The 24,727-nt window shown below is 44.4% G+C and overlaps 1 protein-coding gene across 3 annotated transcripts in view; it reads left to right on the top strand.

The window, feature by feature from the left end:
• The first annotated feature begins 2,399 nt into the window (after nt 1-2,399).
• Nucleotides 2,400-24,727, top strand: part of PLPPR1 (phospholipid phosphatase related 1) — a 135,408-nt gene continuing 113,080 nt past the window's right edge. For all 3 annotated transcript variants that reach the window (XM_055791472.1, XM_055791473.1, XM_055791474.1), the window contains exon 1: nt 2,400-2,709. The gene's annotated coding sequence lies outside the window, so the exon portion shown is untranslated. The remainder of the gene's footprint in view (nt 2,710-24,727) is intronic.

The raw sequence follows: 24,727 nt of genomic DNA, 5'->3' as shown, positions 1-24,727 counted from the left end.
GAGCTGCACCTTGCCCAAAGGGTTTCACTGACCAATGTGGGCAGGTATTCTCCCAGCAAGGTGGGCAACCAGTTTCAGTGTACTTCAGGTACCAGCTACCCTCTCTTTCCAAACATAGGTGCACATCAAACACGAAGAAGATTAATACCTATTTAAATTACCAGGCTAGGTATGCTTTTTCTGGGAAATGAATGCCTGCTGAAAACCGCTGAACTGGGCATCTCTGAAGATTCCAGTCCAGATGTACGGTGCTCAAACAAGATACATTGATTGTTCTGAAGGCAGCACATGCTGTTGGGAGGTTGCATTGGTCTGGTTTTTGTGGGGTGGAGTCACGTCCTGTGAGGCGCAGGATGCGGTTTCTACATGTTTACTGTTTAGCAAGTGCTTCTGGTAAAAGATGATTCTTGTTTATTTGTTTTCTCTTTTGTTTACTTGTTTTGTTCTCAGATGTTCCTCCTATTAGTATGTCTCCTGGAACTGCCTGGCCTACTTTAGGCTAAAAATAACTCTTGTTGTTACTGCTGTAGCTCCACGCGAGCCACACAACACTCACGCTATGAAACAAAACCTGTGCCCTGCTGAGCTTCCCTGAAATGACAGGCGGGTCAGAAATCCGTGTGACCAAAAAGCAGGAGGAAAAACAAACCCTGCCTTCCTGCTCTGCTTCTGCTGCACTTGCTGATGGTACAAAGTGGCAAAAGAGCAGAAAGGCACGTTAGTGTTTTGATTTCACTCTGCCTCCTCCACGTCCACCAAATAGATGCCGTTTCTCTTACGGAGAGGTGTGAAAGAGACATTGAAACCGCAGGGATGGGAAGCTGCAAAGAAGACATTTTCACATTAGTTTCCAAGCAGTCATTCTTCAAGTTGACTGAACTTGATGTTCTGTTTGATAAATATAGGTCCTTGGGTGTGATCAGACTAATGCTGCCCATGCTGTTGCACCACTTAAACAAACAGGAATACCTCTCTCCCGCAACTGAGACATCTTCAGTGGGCTGTGCCTGTGCTCCTGATGGGGTACAAAGGAAAAGGGCCTGGATACACAAGTGTTTTCCTCTGCACTGCACTGGGCAGAATTTAACACTTCTCAGCCTTAAGTGGGTAACTTTACACCACTTGTCTGCTTGTGCTCCTTGGTCCATGTGGCCCACGGTGCATACCAGTGAGACGCAAACAGTCTGGGCTTTCTGGTCATCTTGGGCAAGTCACCCCACTGCTGTGTGGCACTGTGCTCCCCGTCTGCAAAGTGTGTGGGGGCAATGAAGTACTCAGATAACGTTTCTGCACCTCCCTTGGCAACTGAGGAATGAAACTCCATTGCTCCACAGATAGAAATTTTGTTTTCATGATTTACTTTAGCTTGTGGCTGCTATTTTTTTCCATTTTACAGTTAAGGCGCATCGGCAAGAGCCCTCCAGACACTTCTGGGAAGCCAGGGCTCTGTGCTCCTTGGCAGAATCTCCTGGGTCACCTTTTCTTTGCCCTGCCAGCCAGGAGTTTGTCTTGTGTAGTTGGGCTGGTACCATTCTCACTCTTAGTAACCCATCTGTGACTTGGAGGCAAAGCTCAGCCTGACGCAGGGTGAACACAAGCGGCTCTGTCAGTGTTCTCGCTGGGCTCCTGAGTGACCCTTTGCTGAGGAAAGGTCACGCCCAGTGCCACGAGTTCAGGGTGGCCCAGCAGCTGCTGCACAGCAGGAGCTCCTCGGCAGGAGCTGCTCAGGCAGACGGGGCAAGGGGCAGGTTTTGAGCACAGGCCCAGGACACCGTGCCGCAGCCTTGTTCTGCAGCCCTGACCGGTGCCCTGAGCGGGCACGATGCGGCACGGCGGAGGCGGCACACCAGCCGTGATGCCAGGGCCCGGACCAGGACGCCAGGACCCAGGATGCCCTTTCCACCGCGGGCTGCGCTGCGCGCCCCCCAGGAAGGGAGGGGGGAGGAGACCGAAGGTGGGCAGCCGGGCGAACACACGGAGGGAGCGGGCGACCCGTGACAGCGTCGGTGCCCCTAAACACCAGGGATGCGCCGGCTCAGAGGGCCCTGGCGTCCCGGAGCACGGGGCTCCGCTGGCAGCGGGGGTCGCGGCCGGGGGACGCCAGCGGCGCTGCGTGCTCCGCGGGGCGGGGGCCGGGGCAGGAGGTGCAGGCAGGGGGCTCCGGGCCGCGTCCAGCCTCCCCCCGGCAGCTGCCGAACGACAGGTAGAACCCCCCGGGGTGGGGGGGCGTGTTGTTCCCCGCCCCCGCGGCGTGTGGCAGCGGAGAAAGCCCCGGGGGCCGGGGGCTCCGGCACGCAGGAGGGCGCCGGGGCCGGGCGGGCCGGGCGGGGGCGGCCGCGGCGGAGCCCGGGGAGACCCCGCTGCCTCCCCGCCCCTCCGCCCGCCCCTCCCCTGTCCCCTCCCTCCGCTCCGCAGCCGGGGCGGGGGGCTGGAAGCCGGGTCCGGCGCCCGGGGAGGCAGAGGCGGAGAGGCGGGCGATGGGGGAGCAGCCGCGCCGGCCACTCTCCGGGCATCGCTAGGGCGGCGAGGGGGCGGGAGGGGGCGAGCAAGAAGGACAGGGACAAGGACAAGGGAGGGCGTCCCGGGCCCCCGCCCCTCTCCGCCGCGCCGAGGAGGGAGGGCGGACCACGATGGCCGGCTGGCGGGCGCTGCCCGCCCGCCCGCATGGAGACCGCCGCCCGTAGCGGGGCTGCCGCGCCGCACCGCGGGGTGAGCCGGGCCGGGCGGGTGCGGGGGGGCGCGGAGGGCCGGGGCGGGCGGCGAGGGGCGGGTGGGAGCCCGCGGCCGGGGGCGCCTCCGGCCTGGCCCGCCCGTGCGGCACCGCGTCCCGGGGCGGGGCTCGGGCCGGCGGCGGGAGCCCGGCGCGGCGCCGGGGGCGCTGGGGCCGCGGGAGCCGGGGCGACGCGGCGGGGCCCTTCCTCCACCGGGAGGTGCCGCGCTGCCCCTGCCCCGGCGTGGTGCGGCGGGCGGGACCCGGCCCCGGGCAGGGCGGTCCCTCGGCGGCGCCGTGCGGGGCCGGCACCTCACCGGTGTCTGGGTCGGGGTCCTCCGGGGCGCGAACCCCTTCCCCTCGCCCCGGCTCGCTGCCGGCGCAGCCCGTGGTACCGCCCGACCGCGCCCGCGGTGCCGGACCGTGGGCCGTCTTGGCCCCGGTGGCGGGGACAGAGCGGTGGCTCCCGCGAGGCGGCGGGGAAGGCGGGCACCGTCTTCCCGTGACCGTTCCCGGCTGTGCGCTTCCCTGCCGGTGTCGCGCCGTGCTGCGGAGTTCGCCGCTAGTTTGGGAGAAGGCGGCGTGCTGCAGCAGGGCGTGAGGCTACGCTGCATGTAGGGAAAAGAGGCTTCGGAGTAGACATGCAAAAATGTCCCTAGATGCGACAGCGTTTGGATGTTTTGAGAGACGTGACCCAGAGTCTTTTTGCATCTGTAGAAAAGCTAGGTTGTTCCAAAAGGAAAAAAAGCAAGCCTTTTCATCAGTAGTGATTTAAAGCTGTCATTGCAGCTGGTGAGATGAGATTTCCAAACTGACACCTGAGGTTGTACAATAGTCCTTTTGAGCCCTCTGGGTGAGTACTTCGGAAATAAATGGATGAAATTAACAGTACTGATCTTGGATGTGATGTGGTCTTTGTGGGGATATGAAGACGCGTGGGACAGCGCAGGGACTTCAGGTGACATCCTCCCTATTGTGAATGAGATGGGTATGGTGAGGAAAAGCAGAGGTCATGGCTCTGTGCTCAGATTTCTCCCTGTTTCTATTTGGGCACAAGGAAGGCCGTTTCTTAAAACCTTTCTGTTTTGTACAATGGGCTCTTGTGCTTGACTCGGTGAAAGGTTTCTGGAGGAATTACTGCAGAGGAGGTTACCTTCGGGGCAGGGGCTACTTGGTGTGATTGCCCTCAGCCTGTAAATTTCAAGATCCAGTTTAATCTGAGGACATGGCTGTGGACCTCCATCTTTTTTAAAGTAATCTCACTACTCTCAGGTGTGAGTTTTTGGGAGCTATTTCTAAAAATAAAAAAATGGGAAGACCTTAGGGGAAGTCTCTTCTGCATTTGTCTGTAGGTATTTTTGAACATACTGTGGCAGGAGGAGAACCTGCTTTCGAGGCTTTACACAGGGGAGGAAAAAGGACAGACTTTACATCAACTGAGGATCTTTCAAGTACTGGGAGCTATGACAACAGCTCCCTGCTACATCTACATTTATTTGTATTCCTTCTCCTCCTCAACTTCCATTGCTAGCTCTCACATGGCATAATTTGATGTTGGTTTATGCTCACTCTTGGTAGAAAACCAGTGGTGCTGAAAAAGGTGCTAAACCCACATTTATCAACAAGGTTGATGTTCAGTGTTATTTCCCCTTTGGCGGTGGATGTGGACTTGTTTCAGAATATGTAGACCTACTGGGCAAAACTGCGCTAGTTGTTGGTGCTTATTAACCTGTTTCAACATGCTCAATAAAGACCATGCTCCCACCCCCAACTGATGAGACAGATTTTTTCAGAGGAGACAGGGGACTAGTGGGGAACTGTATCCTTAATTCCTCAGCCATGAAGTCACATCTGCTCAGTTACAGAACCTTTTGCTGGGTCTGTAATTGAAGACATACTTGGGACTGAATTGTGAGGGTTAAGCAGCAGAAGAAGGAGATTTCTGAATTTGCAATTGCATCATAGCTGTCTTGTTTTTTTTAATACTGTACCTTAATTTTCTTTGAAAACTTTGATCACCATGAAATAATTCTCATTTTTTTCTTCGCTCACTCTTCCCTGCCTCTTTATTCGGTGATAGGAGGCTAGATGCACTTGTTGTTTTGAGGGTTTTTTTTTTTAAGTTGGAAAACATTTCCTTAATTGTTATTTTATCAGATAGTATGTCAAACTGATTATCTTACTTTCCAGTGCTCTCATTTTTCTTCTGAATAGTTTCTGCAGCCACAGATACCTTGCAGATCTGTAGATAATACAGGAACATGGAGGAAGCATGTTTTTCCAGTGGTATTCAGGAGGACCTATTCTGAATATCACTTTGACAGGGGGTTTGTTGTGGAATTGTCACTTACAGAGCTAGGCCCTCAAGGTAGGCAAACTTCTCTAATGAAAAACAGCTACATATCATCAATGCTTAAAAGAAACATCTTTTTAATCCACTAATGCTGGCCTGCTTTTACTGATTGAAGTTATGGCTAAAGACTAACCTTTTAAGTTGGTGACTCTTCAGGAGTAAGATCTGTCTTGAGCATTGGTTTCCCCTACCATTGTTTCCTGAAAATAAAAGTAGAACAAAGAGAAATTCTGTAGTGATGATGCCAGAAACCCTTGTGAACTCTCTCTCTACTGGTTTATGCCAATCAAATTTGTGATACATGTCAATGCACTAGTTTTCATACAAGGGTGCCGAAATCAGCTGTGCCATCTTGTTCTGAGAGACTGAAATCAGAGTGGTTTTTACTTAGGAAGTGAGAACACCCCTCCTTATGATGGCATACGTCTTGAAGCCTTTGCTTGGTTTTTAGTCCATTTTTTCCCAGGTGAGATACCCATGTGAATTAAACAGGTTGATTTTTGTTTTGTCAGCTTAGTTGGCAGCTGGGAGGTTAGTTCTCCAGAATTTGCTGTATAGTGTCTGTCGTGCCTGGAGGTCTGCACTGCTCTGTGCTTTGAATTTCCCAGCTCTGGAGGAAATCCATGCCCTTCAGATACCCTGGCTTGATGTTACATTGAGTTCTGCACACTCAGTCCTGTACTCTTAACAGGCCATGTTTTCTTTCTCTTTGGACTTTTATTGCACTTTTTTTATTTTCAGTTGTGATCACAGGCAGAAAAGACTGGGTGGGAACATCCACCAGCAAACCCAGCTGTTCACTGAAGAACACCCAAAGCTCTTGGGGTTTTTTATAGGTTGATGTTTGGATGGGGCATAAATATACAACTAACAACCGACATATTTATTGCTGCTTGTGTGTGAAATTGGTGCTGCATCTTGCCCGCCTATCCTCTCTTACCTATTTAGGCATTATTTGATGGGTTTGTGTATCAGGGTGAAACTTGCTTTTCAGTGGTGCTTTTCAGAAATGCTTGCTTGGCAGCAGCTGAGAGAACATTTGTGAGTGGCATTGTTGTTCACGATGCATGTCCTGATTCTGAAAATCTCACGCTTTTGTTAAAATTGTGCTACCATCAATGTCTATTGGATGCCATGAACAAGGGTCAAAAAAGGGAGGCTACAGAAACAGTAGCTACTCTGAATAATCACTAGCTGGGTTGTTAGATACAGGGTCAACATTCACCCATTTCCTCCCTTTTTGAAAACCTGCAGTGTTCGTAGCCTGTACGTTGTTCACTGTCAAAACAGTGCTGAACACTGTTGTCAACAGCCAGACCTCCTTACAGTCAGTAACTGCCTAAATCACCTATAACAACGATGAGGGCAATTCCGTGCATTTGCAGGGAATGTAGCGTCCTTCACATGGTAGTCTTTTTTGTGCTGCCTTTTTTTTCTAATAAGCAAGTGGATCATAGTCTGTCCATCCTCTTGAAGTACAAGATAACTTTCCCTACGCAGGTGGGTTTCTGTGAAGAGCTGCTCTGTTCAGTAATCCAAATGAGAACATTTGAATAAGATTTCAGCATGAATTTTCATAGAGGTTTCTTGTGCTGCTTTTTACTACTTTGCTGAGGCACCAGTGAATTCAGAATCCTGCTTCACCATCCATCAGTTTAAATCAATCAAAAGGAGAGGAGGAGGAGAAAAAAATCCAACTTTGATGAAAACATACATACTGAAAAGGCAGTTGTATCATATTTATATTCTGCTGTGTGCTTCTGTCACCCACGCTTGTAAAATACTCACTGACAACAAAATGAAGTACATTTAATTTCCAAATACGCAGTAATTTACTGTATTTGCTGAGTAATTACTGGTAGGTCTTCTTTGATAACTTATTTTTCTTCTTATTCCAGCCCTTTTTCCATTCCTTGTGCATGGAGGGGGGTGTTTAATAATACACAAACTGATGAGTAACTCAGTTTGTATTAGCTATTTGTTTTTAAATTGACTGAGATACTTAGCAAGAAACTTGAAAAATGTAATTTCGTAAAACACAGCTGGGATTTTTGGAGCATCCCATGAGAACTATTTATGGGAGAAAGGAAGAGTATTGAAAGAATGAAGAGTCATTGTAAATATGTGCCTTTTCTTCCTTAAAACACCTAAATTGCATTCCTTTGTGCTCAAACCTTGCTTGTAATACCAATTAAACATGCTCAGTAACTGTCAGAATAACACAGGTCTGGTGGCAATGCTATTCTTGGATGAATGAAGCCAGAAAAGGAGTCTCGCCTTCTCAGAGTAAACCTGCTATAGAAATTCACACTCTCCTATGCTAAAAGCCATTTGTACTTCTCAAGAGTGGCCTTGGCCCTGCTTATGAAAGCTGTGCCAGTTCAGCCAGCAAACCTGAGGACAATAAGGACAGGACAGCTTGCAAAACACAGGGCTGTGGGATGACAGCCCCAGTAGACTGCATAGTGCCCCAAAAGGCCATTTGTTCCTTTGTAAGGATTGTGCCCACTGGCAGCTTTGAGCATGACTGTGCTCCTGATGAAGAGGAGCTGTGGGGAGATGTCTTAGCCGTCACCATGCTGGGAATACTGTTGTCAGAGTAGAGAAAATACATGTGTGTGTTGAACAGGAGTGTTTGCACATCTTTTTATTATGACTTAATATAGTTAGCTCAAAACCTTTGCTAGGTTGCAGAACCATTGGCTGTAGCCTACCAGGCAGAAAGTGGAACAAATTAAAGAACTGAGTGTGAAAAACTGATTGACGGTGATCATCTTTGCAGCTGGGGTATTCAGGGATTTGAATTCAGAGTCAAGAAAGGGGGCCCTGGGGTCTGCCTTAAGAAATATGTGGTAATAGTTGGCATGTTTCTTAAGCAGGACCAGGTCAGTCAGAAGATGAGTCTGCAGCTTTATGCTTCTATACACTGGGCTGAGTCGAAGAAATTTCAGGTCTCCCCAGTGCAGATGTAAGCCACAATCTTGATCAAGGTTTGACATCCTTGCATCACTTGGACAAATTAGTCTTGGTTATCTTGAGAATACAGGGAATATTATTTGGAAAGACATGAGAAGATGTAACACAGTTGTCAGTCATGAAAGCCATCAGGAGCATGTAATGCCTTTCAGCAAATAGGATACCAGAAAAAATAAAATACTAGTAGTCAGGAAACACGCAGCTTCCTGATGCTTTCATTGAGATCCTGCTACTGGCTGGCTGCATGAGGTTGTGTACTCCAAATGCAGACACAGTATGCAGATGTACAGTGGTGTCCTGGCTACAGGTTTGCTGGTTGATTTTCTATACTGATGAGCATCAGAGAGCAGCCCTTTGTAGCAGCCTGTGGTATTGAGGAAACTAGAGGTGAGTCATGGGTTGTAGCAACCACATGGCTACTGTGAGGCTGCCAAAAACACAAGAGAAAAGTCATTGGTACATAATCATTTCAGGCACTGCTACAGCAGTGAGTGGATAGAGACCATTGTTTATGTGGGGTTGTTGTATGTCGCATATAGTACATCTGTTTCTGCTTTCATGCATGCCATTGTGCATGAAGCCAGTGACCTGAGAAACTGATCTGAGATGTGAGAAACAACTTGGAAATTTTCAGGTATCTTAGGTTAGATAAGGACAAGGCAAATTAAAAGAAAAAGAAACCCGAGAGGTTTGTTGATATTCACCTTGAGCTTAATACAGAAGCTGTAATGCCAGTGCAGAGATAGCATAAGGCTGCATTAATCTGTCCTGCCACCTGTCTTGGAGGAGATGCAATTCATGTAACAGCACCTGGCCCACCCACAGGCTTCGCTGAGTTTAGCTCACTTAGCGGGTATTGGAGCTGGACCATGTTCAATTTGCATCAGCTAACATTATGCAAGGCAGTTGCAGAATATAACTAATTCACAGGTGTTCAGCAAGAAAAGCAGCATCTGTGCTAAAAGGAATGATCTTTAAAGAGAAGCTGTTCAAGAGCTATATGCCAATCATTCACTTGTATGATTTGTATGAAAGTGGAAGAAATTTTGACTAGAAAGGTTAGTCTATGAATTTGTTTCTCTTATGCAGGCAGTTTCCATAGCAAAATAAAATTCTTGAAAATAACAGGTTTCTGCCAAAAATTACTCAGTTCTGAAAAGTTTTGGCCCAAAATATTGAGAAGAAATACTATGCATAAACATTTTTTTTTGCTGTAGAGGTGTTTTTTTGAGGGTTTGGTTTACGTTTACTTAAAATAGTGAACATTAAATGATCCACCATTTTGAGTTGCATTAGGGGTTTTTTTCTTTTTTATTTCCAGTTGAAAGTGTAAGGGTTTATCTGTTTTTCTGTGTTGTGTTAGTGTCTTGAGTTTGGCGGAGAACATTCTACTTTTGACTTTGCTACCTAGAGTAAGAGAAGGGATGTAGAGCTTGAAGTAACAAAAAGAGATTGAGGATCCACTAAACATCCCCGATGTCTGCTAATTCTGTTTGTGTACTTATCTGTGTTCATTAATTGGATTCTTACAGAGATTTTCTTGAGTTGTGGTTCTATGATGGGAATAAGAGCTAAAGTAGGAGGGCTGGGAACAGGGAAGGAAATGGTTTTAAGCTGATGAATACCATAAGATGGTTTTCTTGCTAACAGGAAGACAATGGGGTGTCATTTCAGGCAAAATGGAATATTTTGTTGGCTTTGTAGCACTGTTCTATCTTTTTAGGGTTTGCAGCTTCTTTCTGTAAAAGCTTTGTTTTATTTACTCCAATTTTGAAAATACCTGTTCTAGCTTTTGACCAGAAGCATGTCCTCAGGCTCCTCTGCTGCTCTTTCCTTTGTATTCACCAGTTCCCTTAAGAGAAGGGAAAGCGCACAACTGGTGTTCAACAGAGTGGCAGTGGTGTGAATTGGGTGGATTGTATTTACTTAGTATTGCCAGTGATTGCCCAGGAAGTGACTACATTTGTTCCTACAGGAAAGGGACCACCAAAGACAGATTTTCCTGCTGCTCTGTAATAGCTCTTGAAATAAAAATTGAGACACACTTTTTTTTTTTTTAACTGATAACAATCTTGTTGCCTAAGTGTAACTTCAGACCTTAATTCTGATCACCACAAGTCATGAATAAGCTATTTGCTTGAAGAAATATTAACACCAAGGTAAACAAAGTATAACAGAAAGAGACCCAGGCTGGAATGACAAAAAATGAGTAAATGTCATTGACCTTATTGTACTGCAGGCTTTGTTCTCTAAATAGGAATATATAGGTCAAGGAAATGGTAAATAAACTTGCTGACATTTTTTCAATACTGATAGCCTGCATTTCCTGGCATGATAGTGTGTATTTTCCAGTACATAATGATCTTCAATTAATCTGCAGTTGTTTATCCAGCCAAATGCTCATGTCTTTGGAATCAACACCACTAGGGTGCTCAAAGGAAAAACAAAGCTCATATGAGATCAGGTAATCCACTTCAAGAAGCTCATCCTGTAATATCTTTCAGCCTAGTAGTCCTATAAACATTCTTTCAGTGCTCAAAAAAAATTAATATCAGATAATTGATGTTTGAAAACAATTAGTATTGATACTGTTAATTAATAGTTGACATAAACTGTATTTCATCTTAGGTTAAACAAAGTTAACTTAGGGATGGATGTTAGTACCATTCCTGGTGATCTGGAGTTAGGACAGAAGTTGGAATATGTTGTTCCTTCAGTATATGACTTTGAAATTTGTGTTACTTATCTGCATCTAGGACATCATCAATGCACAGATCATTATTATGATACTTGCTTTGGAAATGATTGTGTTACTTGTCGCCATACTTCTGGTAGTATCTCAAAATGTTAGTCCATGATGTCAGTGTCCAGACAGCACTTTCTCTTTGGTCTCTGGCTGATGCAGCACTGCAAAGAGAGACTGATAGCCAAAGGGGAGAATATGCTGCTTTCGTTAGGAGAATATGGCAGTGATGGTGATGCACACCCACTGACAGAAGTTTTCCACAGTGGACTTCAGTTCAGCATTATCAGGAAGGAAACGTCTGACCATATTTGCAATTTGTTTGGGTTTTTTTTTAAGGATTTTAAGAAGTTATTTTTTATGTTACACTTTTTGATACTAGAAATAGGTATTTGACTAGTTTTACGACAGACTTTTTTTTTTTTTTGCTCTCTAAGTCTTCATTTGCTAACCAGAGCTCACCTTGGCTAGCATACAACTTTGTCGTCTTCAGTAATTTCATCTTGGGAAACTAACATCTTCATAACACTTTCTAAAATTATTAATGTTGCCATCCTTTTATAATGGTGAGGCTTCATTTATCGTAAGAAGAATTCCTCCTCTGGCTTCATTTATACAGAAGAGACAGTTCCTGCTTTTGTCAGGTACTTGGTCTGATGGATGTGTATCACAGTCTTTAAAGGTGATTTAATCTGGCCCGAAGTTATTCATGGGGTTCTTGGTTGAATAACTCAGTGAAACGGCTTCACAGATCAAAAATGTGTGCACCAGAGAGCAGAGGTTTGGTTGCATCGCTCCTTTTATGGGGCAGGAAAATACACTTCTAAGTATGAGCAATATGAGTTGCAAAGACAGGACTAAAGAAATGGTAACTGTCAAAAGAACAATTTGTCTAGTTGAGGCTACTTTTCATTATTCTTTTGATACATATTTGTCCAGCTCTTAAGTTCCTGCTGCGATCATGCTGATTCTTGATTCCAAGATGTTTGCTGTGGTATAGAGGACTAGCAAAACAGCTGTTCAGCTTTAAATCCCATTACACAGGTCTCATAATAAATTTTACCAGCACACTTGCTATTTGCAGTGATGTGATGTGGAATGATTTTAAAAAATGTTACTGCATTGTGGAACAATAAAAAGCAATCATTTTAAAACTGCCATTCCTTTTTCGTGTTACTATTTACCTTGGTGATCTTCAGCAGAAGCCAGCCAATGGTGCATGTAATTAAAAAAATAAATTAAAAAAAAAGGAAAAGGGGAAAAGTCTTTATCTCTGTTATAAAGCATTCAACAAGAGAAATAGAAAGGAATAAAATCTACAATGTTTTGTGAGGAGACTAGCATGAGTTAGAGCAGTAAATGGTATGTTAATCAGAACAGAGAGCACAGTGAGCATTTCAAGTAAAGCTCATACCAAACCACAGGACAGAAAAGCACATTCTGATATTTTTGCATTCTGCACCTCAGTTAAGAGGTAGAGTGAATATCTAAATGGGTTTTGATTGGCATTTGATGGCTCTGTGAGCAGAGAGAAGGAGAGGTGACAGGAGGTCCGGGTACCCAAGTCCTAGACCTCAGGCTTTTTTGGGTTTTCTTTATGTGGTGCTTTGTCCCTTGTCAGCTCCTCCACCCTCTTATAATAGAAAAAGAAGACCTTTGCTCTGAAGCCAGATGTGTGAGGTGTCCATCTCAAGACTCATACCAGTCATGTTCATCTCCTTTATCATGCTCAACAACATTGCATGTACCTTAACTGCAAACTTTTTCTGGTTTTTATGACTACTGTGGTGTGACTCTGAGTCATACAACTCATCTGGGATTTGTTTACTCATGTGTGTGCAGTGGCAAAGCCTTCAACACCCTGGCTGGCAAGAGTGGCATAATTTTCAGGTTTGTTCCCAGCTTGGCTGCTGGAGGAGTCTGATGTTCTGTGCCCTTGCTTGGGTGTCCACCCTTGGCCTTCCTCAATATACTGGTCTTCTCAATCCTTATTTACTTTTGTGTCTTACAGTTTTAATTTTATCTACCTGTGATGATGACAGAAGGGGGAAACTGAAACTTCTTCAGTAATTGCATTGTGTCAGGAAAGTAAACTGAGATTACTTGCAATCTTAAGTATTCATTAAGGCATTCGTTGTAGTAATTGCAGTTTTGTTTTAAGACTTAATAGCCTCAGTGAGAGACTCAAAGTTTTGGCCAAATCATCAGTGATTCACAGTTGGTACTTCTAAAAAAAATTATTTGCTTTTAAGCCTTCAAACAATTCTGCTGGAACATTTTCCTGATGAGTTGTGGAGTGCAGGATGTAACAGAATTATTTCAGTTCAGGTGTGTGACAGATGGGAATTAGAAACAAATTTTCAGAACGTCTCTCTCCCGCTGCATTAGTGTAGCAGAAGCAGTTCATGCCCTGTTTTATCAGTTTGCTGTAAACAGTAGCGGAACAGTTGAGCAGTGACGGCTTGCAAACAAATACTGAGGTGCTCGGAGGGTACCTGTTATCCTGAAAGTCATGCAAAACGAGCGCAGTGTATTGATGTGTGACAAATACAGGTTACTACAGATACAGCTGGACTTTCAGTGGGAGGGCAGAAGGCAAGTGATATGATGTAAAGTAGAGGTAAAGAAGGAAGGGAATGAAATGGTGTAAATGGTGGTCATTCTGTGAGCATCAGTAGTTGTTAAGTGTTATGGGAATGAGAGTTGGTCTCTGTTGCCATCCCATTTTCTTTATACCTTCCAGGCTGAGCAGAAGATGGGGTTCCCCCACTTGGTTCTGGGCTCTATACTTGGAGTCTATACTCACGCATGTTTTGACGAAGAATGTCATATCTCTAAACCAGTCCTATATTGCAGGGCTGTTATATCAGGATTAAGGCCATGCAGCTTCTTACTAGTGTGTCTACAGCACTTTTAGCTCTCCTCTGCTCTGCATTTGGACCATGCTTTTGGTTTGACCTCCTGTGCAAACGGGCAGGGAGTTTCATCTGCTCGCTTTTTAAACACTGTAATGTGTGTCCTGTCTCAGGAATAGCTTCTAAAAAGGTATTAGAGCTTTATAAGCATCTTGCAGAGAAGTATACGTTTCTTTCATCTCTCTTTCTGTCTGTGCGTGAAGGTACAGTTCATGGTACTGATCTGTTGACAGTAGCCTGGTTTGTTGCAGACAGTGGAGTTATACAGGTTTATAGCAGAGGATGGCATGTTTTGTGATTTAACCCTGGCTGGCAACCAAGCACCATGCAGCCGCTCGCTCACTGCCCCCCAGGTGAGGTAGGGGAAAGAATCAGAAGAGTAAAAGTGAGAAAACTTATGTGTTGAGATAAGGACAGGTTAAGAGGTAAGGCAAAAGCCGCGCACACAAGCAAAGCAAAGCAAGGAATCCATTCACCACTCCCCGTGGGCAGGCAGGTGTTCGGCCATTCCCAGGGAAGCAGGGCTCTGTCACGTAATGGTTTCTTGGGAAGACAAACGCCATAACACCAAATGGCCCCCCCCCCCATCCTTCTTCTTCCCCCAGTTTATGCATATACTCAGCATGCTGTCATATGGTATGGAATATCCCTTTGGCTGGTTCAGGTCACCTGTCCTGGCTGTGTCCCCTCCCAGTTCCTTGTGCTCCTCCAGCCCGCTCACTGGCAGGGCCCAGGAAACTGAAGAGTCCTTGGCTTAATATAAACATTACTTAGCGACAACCAATACATCAATGTGCTATCAACGTTGTTCTCACACCAAATCCAAAACACAGCGCTGCACCAGCTGCTAAGAAGAAAATTAATTCTATCCCAACTGAAACCAGGACAGCATGTCTCACGTGAAAGTTGGAATATAACCCTGTGCAGGTAGCCTGTGGTTTATGTACTACACAGTATTGGGTGTATTGAGTAGGGTGAAATTACACCAAATAGAAAAGTAATTTAGTTTCTTTTTCATTTCTGCTTTGCTTCAGTTAAGCAGTGATTAATGCAGGCACTCAAAACTCTAATGGCTGTATTTCCTTAAAATGGTTCATTTTTAAGAAATCTTGATTCTGCTAATCAAGTCTCAACTCCCATCTTGGCCGTTGTTACAGCCCTGAAAATGAAACAATAAATTGCAGACTGAAATCTGTGGCTATCCACATTTCAAATTAAATGCTAGATCTTTTGATGTCAGCACATTGACATTTTGAAGAAGCTGTGCTGCAAGAGGTTTCTCAGACCACCTCTCCCCTTGCTGTTGTGATGCTTTTTCACAGAATTTGATAGAACTTTGATTCTCTTGAACTTAATGGCAAAGCTTCTACAGATTCCATGGGATCAAGGTTTGACTAGTATTTGCAAGTGCTGTAACCTCCACAGGACTTAAGTTTTGTCTTGCTTAACATAAAAATGGCTAAAGCTTAAAATAAATAAATAAATGGACTATCTCACCTTGATTTCAAGTGTTTTCAGGGGACAGTTTCACAGTACAGTTCTTGTGTTTGTTTGTAAGCACTTATGATGTATATGCTGACATGCAATGAACACCAATTTATTAAGGCATTTCTCTTCCAGTCAAATATGTGTTTGGCGGTTTTGAGTCAGCCCTCAGTGTATGCACAACTTGTCTTTTTTTTTCTGCCACCTTGCAGTCTGCTTTGCTAGCCTTGTCTCCCAGTCTCACAACCTAACACAAAGACAATCAAATCAAATTAGCTTCTCTGACACAAAAAAAGACCTGGAGCTTGCTGCTTGCTCAAATATGTAGTCTTACATTGAAGACCTGCTAACACTGAGACACTTCAGGAAGTTTCACTTGTTGGTGATATGGCCAGAAAGCAAATGGTGGGCAAATAAATTAGGTTGATCAAAGTAGAAAGGATGGCTACTCTGATGCATTTAGGTCGTGAGTCTTTACCTGTCTGTCCAGGGACTAGGAAGAAAGAGTAGGTTAGTTTATTAACCTGCAGTCTACTACTGCCTACTAAGCACCTGGAGGCTGCTGCTGTCAGGTGGGATATTGAGTGTGATAATGACTGCTCTGATGCCTTTATACCAGTTCCAGTCTCTGTGACTGGAAATGCTGCTTATCTGCTTTTAAGTGGATACAGATCAGGTGTTCCAGCTCCTCAGATTTCCATTACCTACCTGCCTAATAAACATCATCCTGAACAGGGTACCAGGGAAGATCAATCATAATGTAGTCTTTCCAAGGTCGAGCTTGGCCAGGGCCTTGAGATGTGTTGCTATAAGTGGTATGTTTTGTCTAGGTGTGGATGTAAAGGCAGAGACTGGATAAAAGAATTAAAATGCTCTTAACAAAAGTGGTGCACATGTAACTGTGAGAGATGAGGAACAGTGTTTTTAGCATGCCTTTGACCATAGGACAGGCCAGGCTTCTGTAACACTCAGAGTTTCACATAATACAGAGAAAATTAGCCTGGAAATGAAAAGAACTTAATTAAAATGTTATTTTCACTTTGCTACCCACTTATTATCACAGCATAGCTGAGTTTGTTAATGAGGTATGCCAATTATAGATGTTTTCTTTCTCAAAACTGCAGGAGGAAAAAAAGATTTTAAAGGTTATATGCTTTGTCTTTTTTTGAAGAAGAAGCTATACTCCTTTTTATAGTGGCTCTCAAAAATAGGTTTTGATGAAAGAACAATTACCATGGTCAAAATGAAAAAAGAAAAAAAACCCCAACTTCAGTATTCTTTTAATGTATGGATTTTTAAACCAAATCCATTAAACTGAAATGCAGTTCCCTTCTGTGCATGATGAAAAGGAAAAAATTATAAGAATTCAAAATGTAGAAGAAAATGGTTATTATGTGAAATTTTATCATGTGCCATACAGTTTTCTCTCACAGATTTTTTCTAATACAAAAGTGTGTTCCTAAGTAACAGATTTCCTTTTTTATCATAAGGCTGTTAGATTAGTGGAGATGATGGTCATGCTGCTCTCACATAAACAGATGCTTCAATTAGGAGTATTAACAGGCCTGTGATCTTTGGATGAAAGGTGAGAGAATATTCTGACACTCAAGGTTTTTTATCATCTTTGCTGTTCCTTGTGAGGATGTGTTTTCATTTTTTGTCTGAAAGCCTGCTTTTTGACCTTTCTCAAGCAGCCCCATGAAGGGCTGTGAATTTTGTTTTCTGCTTCCAGTCAATATCTGCCTTCTGCAACCTCAACTGCATGCACGCCTGGCTGGGCAGGCAGGGCCATGGTCTGCTATCTGTATCATCTATGTGCAGGCTTGTAAAGCAGAGCAGAACTTAGCCCTTTGGATTCTCTAATGGATTTCGCTTGCCTTTGCCATGGTACTCATTCCGACTATGTTACAACCTCACCCTGAACCCTTTCGCTGCCCTGACCTTCTACGCTCTTACTTTGCCTCTCTCTGGAGAGGCATCAAAGCTAATCTCTTCTGTCCTTTTGACTTCATAGTACAGATTTATTTGCATTATCTTTTTACAGTGATAGCAAAGCTAACATCTACAACGCATCTCACTTAGGCTATGAAATGTTTCTATTTCACCACAGTCACAGTAGAGTGGTCTACAGGTGTCAGGTGAAGCAAACTCTGGGTGTCCTTTTTATTCCCTAAACCCAAAAGAGGGAGAGTGGCACCAGTGATGACTGTTTCGGTGATGTACAGCTAGCGGTGCTTTTTCACCCTTTTCATCACCCCTAAAAACATTTCACAGGAAATATTCCTGCAGCCAAGCAGAAGCTTAAAAGTGAGATTATTTGCTTTAGAAATGCATTTTTTCAGAGATTTGAAGTTTCTTGGTTACAGTTTCTATTAATTTCTGTGTGCTTGAGTAAGCTCAGCATGTAGCAAAGAGAAGGATTAATATACAGGGGTGATTTTTACTGTCCTCTTCTCCTTGTTACTACTGTGCTCTGTTCCTCTGTGACCACTGTCCAGACAAAGCCTCCTGAGAGACCTGTCTCCTTGTTTCACTCCAGCTTCCAGCAGCTAGCTCAGGTGGAAGTAACCACTTACAGTAGCAGTAGAAGGATCATCAAAATGAAGGAATATTTACCCTGCTGCTTGGGTGGTTTTGGTAGTGTCCGAGGAGGTACCTTGAACCTGGTTCAGGTATATGTGTGAGTGCTGAAGTTGCTGGGATGGTTGATGTGGAGACAGCCTGTGGTACTTGCAGCTTGTGGTTCTGTGCAAAGCCACACGGTGCTACACAAGGTCACATGAGCTTGGGAACTAGGGCCGCTGTAGTTACATTTCCCTGGACAGGCAAAATAACACTAGCGAAAAGCTGATGGTTGAACTCTACCTGTGACCTTTTTCTGTGACACTGCTGTTGGGTTGAGTATCCACATAGGACAGTGGTGGGAGCCTTCATATGGAAGGTGGGAGAGATGAGATGAAACTTCACCTGCCTGACACTGCCTTGAATACAGGCCATCTCAAGCAAAGGCAGCATGCAGTATGTGATTTGAGGTGAAAACAGAGCAGCCGTATCTCCAAAACTCTTTCTCGGCTCCCCTTTGCAGCTTCAGTGTGCTGTAAGCATGCCCCTACGTCTCTGGCCCTGCACCTCAGGCAGGACAACAGCTAGTCTGAGGCCACTGCTCAAAGCAGCTCCAGCCATAGACCTGCTCTAAACATATCTGCCCAGGTAAGGGAGGTGTTTGCAGGAATGGGAGCCCAACAGGGTGCATCATAGCTAAGCACAAGTTTTGAAATGGACCCCAGAGACCTGCAGAGGACATCTTCCCAAGAGCATGGTGAATGTAGGAGCTAGTCCCACAGAGGTGGATTTTGTCACGCGCTCTGTCCTGATTTAAGCAGTAAGCAACAGGGTACAGCAGCCCTTGAAGGTCATCTGAATGCCATTTCTGGGTAACTTTCTTGTTTGACAGTGCTCACACTACATTTGGCTTACAATTCAGCACACCTTGGATTGCATCAGACCCTTGAAGTCTAATCCATTATGTCTGATTAAATTTAAAATAAAATGTTTCCTCCTTTTTGGCAAGCTTCATGACTGGCATTGTTTTGCAAGCTAGCAAGTAGAAAAGCAGGTGGTTTGCTGCATCTGTGATGAAAACCATTGCAAGGAGATGTTTGTTTGTTGGAGAGGACATCAGATTTTTCAGTTAACTGATAAAGGCCCAAATCTCAGTCAGGAACAAAGCTTCATTGAGGCTCTGCCAGTTTAACCAGTAGAGCACAGCCTTGAGGATCCAAGAGCTCAGATCCAAGGTCACGACAGGTTTGTAAAGAAGAAGAAAGGGTGGGGTAATATTTTGGAGAGAGGGAATGAGAGGGTTTGCAAGGAAAGCATATGGCATAGGCTAAATTGCTTACTATCCACTTTCTCATCAGTCTCCAAGGATTAGCTGCTTGATTTAATCTTAGATCTTGCATGAGGTTGTTAATCTGGCTAATTACTTTGGAAGTTTCTGTGTTGCCTAAGACAGAGATATAAATTGTGGCGCTCACTTCTAAATATATGGATAATAATAAAATCCTGTATCATAACCAAACCTTTGCACGTTGTTTGGAAGTGTGCTCATCAGAAATTCACCGTGCCTTTCTAAAAGCTGCTGTTCCATGTTCAGCCATCTTCTGTAGCACACAGGGTTAATAGAGGGCTTTAAACCAAAACTGTTGTTTGTTGCTGTGTTGTGTGTTTGTAGAGCTAGTTGGTAAGAGGTGAAAGAAAATCTCATGTTTCGATGTGAAATACAAGCATTAGCATCAGGTGAAGCCTTCTGCTGTGTAAGAAGATCAGGAAAATAAATGGTGAGGAAAGCAATGATTTGATCCAGTCAGATTTAATGTGATTTTGATCAGACCACTGACTCACACAGAGCACTGGATGATAGGATGCCACCTGGGACCTGATATTTGATGTGCTAGTTCCTTCACTCAAGTGGATGCCCAAGAGTGGTGTTATGCGCTTCTCAGTTTCAGTACAGGTTCAGGATCTTGGTCTCTGGCCTGTTGTCCTCTTTATTCTTCTAACCATCCATGAGATTCATTAGATCCACTGAACTGCCATATTGTCTGGTCCAATTGTTTTATAGGCTCCATTCCAGAACTCCGCTGCTGAAATTTCTTTTACATTGGCTGCACTGGGGTTGCTTCCTGTTCCCAGCAGTGGTGAATTTCATCTTCATCATGTATTCTGCACTATACTTATATTGAAATATGTTACATTTTTAAGAGTCCATAACATGTCATGTTAATCTCTTCGTTGCGTAGCACAACTGAAGCCCCATTGGCCTCAATGCATATGCTTTGGGTCTTTGACTGCATGGCATTACCAAAACCAAATATAAAAATATATATAAATGAGTGGGTGCTTTTTTACCTGCTGTTATTTCCTGTAACTTCTTGTATTTTTTTCTCTCTATAAAATCTTATTTAAGTAACCTTCTAAGACCATATTCTTAGTTGTATAGAAGTTGAGACATACAAAAAGAAGGGTCCAAGCTCTGGTGACTTCCATAGTGTAGAGGTAGCCTAGGCTGTGTTTTCCATTGCAGTTGTGTCCAGATAGACCAGTGATACTGTACAGAGACTGATTAAGCAGAAGACTGCTCCTTGTAGTGCACATCTGTTCCACCATTTATACTTGGCTTGGTTGCACGGAAAGGAGATCTTGGGGAATGGTAATCCTTAATTGTCTAGGGGGAGGAAGAGTAGATGTGATCAAAAGTATACACTACAACTTGAGAAGCACAAGCTCAACTTCTAACTCTACCTTTGACCTTGCTAAATTGTGGGTGTCCTAGTCCTTTGATGGTAGTTGAGAGCTATCTTCATAGGTTTTGGCCTCTGAAAAAAGGAATTGCTACCAGTGTCTTAGCTTACAAGCAGTCATGAGGGCACGCAGAAGGGAGAAAGTCTTCAAACTCTACAGACAGTAGCTATCTACAGATGCTAGTTAGAACAGAGTCCTTTTTTCTTGGCTGGGTTTCCTTTGGGTTTATTTCTCATTCTCTAGGGTTTCAGTTCTTGAGCATTGTCCCTGCAACTGTGAGTGAAAGAAGTTGCTTAATTTCACCTTCCTAATGGTAACACATGAGTCCAACAGCTGTAGCTTTAAAAAGGAGTCAGAAGTAGTGTAGTGTTTGTGAAATTGCAAGGTAGTTAGTTGCAACATAGGTAGCAGAAGGTGATGTTAAAGGTATCATCAGCCCAGAGTGCCACTGATGGATGTATGCACAGAATGAAGGCATGTATTGGAAGTTGGATTTTCTCCTGCATGATCATTTTCTTCTATACTGGCAAACACATGTCCATGTCCCACACAAGATGCAGATAAAAGCTGGCAACTTTGCTTTTTGTTGGTGCTACTGCTCTGTCTTGCTCTTCCTTCTTGTCCCTCTGCTTCTTGCTTCCAGAAACCACATATGCAAAACTCACTTGCGCTGCTGTTAATGTGAGAATGCTATATGCAAGGATTTTTTAAATGAGTATTCTAGACTACTCACTCTTGAAATAGTAGTACAAATCCAGCCTTTCTGACGAAAAAGTTATTTTTTGTTTAATGGCTTTTTGGAAGATAAATGTTTTGCTTTCGTTAGCAAGCATTCTGTTGTTTAAAAACTGACCATCTAAAGAACAATTTCCATCTGGAGCTGTACTCATTTTCTTTAGTGGTCCAGGCTTTTTAAACAGAGTACATCCCAGTAATGCAGTAAGGCATCCAGGAAAAGGTACAATGCTGCCTATGCTGCCTTGGAATCGCACATACACGGTACGTCTGTAGAACATTGTTTCACCTCCAACTGTTTCAGCCCAAGGACTTTCCAAGTTGGATGTGATTTCTGTGTATGGAGGAGAAAAGCAAGCATATTTTTACTAGGCTTTAATTCAGTAGAGAGTGAGCCACATGAGCAGGTAGAGACAGGGAAATAGCTGAAGTAAATTTATCTTCAAATTGGAGGTGACATCCATGAAAAATGTTCTGTGCTTTTTTTTGCCAGGCCAAGCTTTGCTGGTCAGTGTATTCACAGCATTAATCACGACTAAAAGGTTCTGTGGGAAACCTTTTCCTCTGTGTTCAGAAATACTAATGAGGACATGGACTTAATGTTTTGTCCCTCTTTGGAGGGTTTGCTTGCTTCAGACAGGGAAGGAGGGCTGTCAATAGTGGGTTTTAACCCTGGAAATGAAGCAAGCACCTCCTGCTCTCAAGGTGTTTATATTACCATGCTGTTAAGGAGCCATGAGCATGAGATTGGCAGCCACTAACATTTCCAGTGGTAGAAGAGGTAGGCAGCTTGTAAATGGCTGGGCATGCAGGCAAAGGATGTGTCTGTGCTTTTAGCCAGGATCTAGGTTAAGAAGAGCAGCCTCACGTGCAAATTCAGTGATGAGAGAGAAGTGTGGTTTCATGTGGCATTTGCATGGTGGCACAGCAGAACTAGCAGTAATTCAGCATCTTTGGTCTTGTGTCAGAGGGCATTCTGTTTCCTCCTCCTGGGCAGGGAAGGGAGGAGGGACTGCACAGCACTGTCCAGGGAGCGCAGAGAGACCAAAATGTCCATTATAGGGCTGTGATGCTGCCCACCTAGGTGAACTCTTTTTGGTTTTTTTTTTTAGGTGCTGTGATCCCTAAAGCTCTGTGGAGAAACAAGTTGAATGTGGTTGCACACATGAAGTGGTCTGGTTTTCTGGTGTTTTGTGTGCCTATGCCTGGAGATTGAGTACAGTGCAGATCTAATTGCCGTCCTCACCTTGCTCTTCAGATCACAAAAGGCCTTACATTCCACAGCCTTGACTATGTAATCACCTCTGATGTGACCCCCTTATAAACAAATCCCAAATGATTTGGGGCCAGCCTGATTTATAGCCAAAGACCAAATGCCTAGAATGGAGCACTGGTTATTCTGGTTTTATCTCCAGTTTCTGGTTTGCGTTTACAATACTAACAGGGTGACAGAAAAGTTTTCTTGTCTCTTATTCAAACATTAGTATATCTGAAAGGCTCCATAAATCAGACATGTGTAAAGCCAGGCCGTTCAGATTAAATGATGAGAGCTGAAATATGTGCAGAAACTGTGTTGCAGACTCACTGCCATGTGAGCATGCAAAAGCCTGGGAGGCATTATTTCATCTGAACAGTGGCAAAGGGTATGTGTAGCACTGTGACTCGAGCATGTGCATGGAGCTTTGTGGGCAAGGTTTCCTGAAGCATCCAGCCTTGGCCTAATCTTCCTCACATAGCAACTGATGGCTTAGTTTGTATGATGCTAGTGAATGAAGAATTTAAGCCTAGCGCTCTAGAAAACCCTAAGTAGAGAAGTATTGTCACAATAGGGGAGGACTGTCACTGTCATATTAGATTGTCTGATTCTTAACCATTCGTAAGGGAAGACTGAACCAAGCACTCAGACATCATAGCAACAAGGGGAGAGAAAGATATCTGAAATCCCTGCATGGTAAATGCAATAGCACAGTATTATCAAAAGAAAGACCTCTTACAAAAGGTCTTCATTGTCAAGTAATAACGTAAAATATTCTGGTGTTTGGAGTATGGCATATTGATATACTAACAATACATTAACTAACTGCTTGAATGCATCCTAACTTTAAACTTTGTGGCAGTGTCACTGGACTTAAATGGCTACATCAAAACCATGTTTTTTTCTTGAATTATGACCTTTGTAAATGGCAGAGTTTACAAAGAAAAATGAGTTACAAAAACAAATGGCAGAGCAAAACCAAGGAGAGTGTTACCACCTTCTGTTAGCTTTAACTGTGTTTCCTTTGAGATTTAACAATGAAGACACTTTTTTTTTTTCTATTAATCATCCCTAGCTGTGGCTGAAAATTGTGTTTGGTTTGAATGAAGAGTTCTTCAGGTCAGCACCAACTCACTGGTGTTGCAGTCATAGTCTTACTATTGGGATCAGTACAGGCAATGCATGCGCTTGTGTTGCAAATCAGAATGGTCAGGGCTGGAAGGGACCTCTGGAGATCATCTGGCCCAACCCCATGCTAAAGCAGGTTCTCCTAGAGCAGGTTGCACAGAATTGCATCCAGGCAGGTTCTGAATGTCTCCAGAGAAGGAGACCCCACCAGCTCTCTGGGCAGCCTGGGCCAGTGCTCTGTCACCTTCAAAGTAAAAATGTTTTTCCTCCTATTCAGATGGAACTCCCTGGGTTGTGCCCGTTGCCCCTTGTCTTGTCCCTGGGCATCACTAAATAGCATCTGTCCCCATCCTTTTAAAAACCATCCTTAAGAGATTTGTATGCAGGGACAAGATCCCCTCTCAGCCTTCTCCTCTCCAGGCTGAACAGGCCCAGCTCTCTCAGCCTGTCCTCATCAGGGAGATGTTCCAGTCCCCTGATCGTCTTTGTAGCCCTCTGCTGGACCCTGTCCAGTAGCTCCCTGTCTCTCTTGAACTGGGGAGCCCAGCACTGGACACAGCATACCAGATGTGGCCTCACCAGGGCAGAGCAGAGGGGAAAGATCACCTCCCTTGACCTTGCCTTTGATACTACACAAGACTCTTGTGAATAAAGCTACAGTGTTAATCTGTTCCTTGGCTTTTCAAGTAAGTGCTTGTAAGGAGGTAAGAAGGCAGCCTATTGCAATGTGAATTGTGAATAGGAGACCCCAGTTCCATTGAAGTCAATGAGTGAGGTCAAAAGCAAAACTTCCAGGCTCCTCTGCAGTCCTCATTAGGGCACACAGGCACTGCAAGCCTCCATGCGTACAGGTCAGGCAGAGCAGCTGCTTCAGTGGCTGCAGTCCTTATTTTGGCCAGTTCTACCTTCTCCTGCAAACCTGCAGCTCCTGTTTAGCTGCCTGCTCAGACCCGCATTGTTTATGTCAAATCCAGCAGCAGTGCAGTGACCAAAGGAGAATGTCTCTTAACTACAGAGACAAAACTTTGTAGTTCTTTTTTTTTCCCTTTGGTTGAATATGGCTGAAACTCAGCATGTTATGTCTTGAGCATAAATGGAAAGAAAATTGTTGCTATCTCTTTGC

This window comes from Falco peregrinus, chromosome Z (genome assembly GCF_023634155.1).
Source record: "Falco peregrinus isolate bFalPer1 chromosome Z, bFalPer1.pri, whole genome shotgun sequence".
Classification (NCBI taxonomy): Eukaryota; Metazoa; Chordata; class Aves; order Falconiformes; family Falconidae; genus Falco; species Falco peregrinus.
Note: the sequence above shows the minus strand (reverse complement) of the source record. Positions and strands in the feature narration are given on the sequence as shown.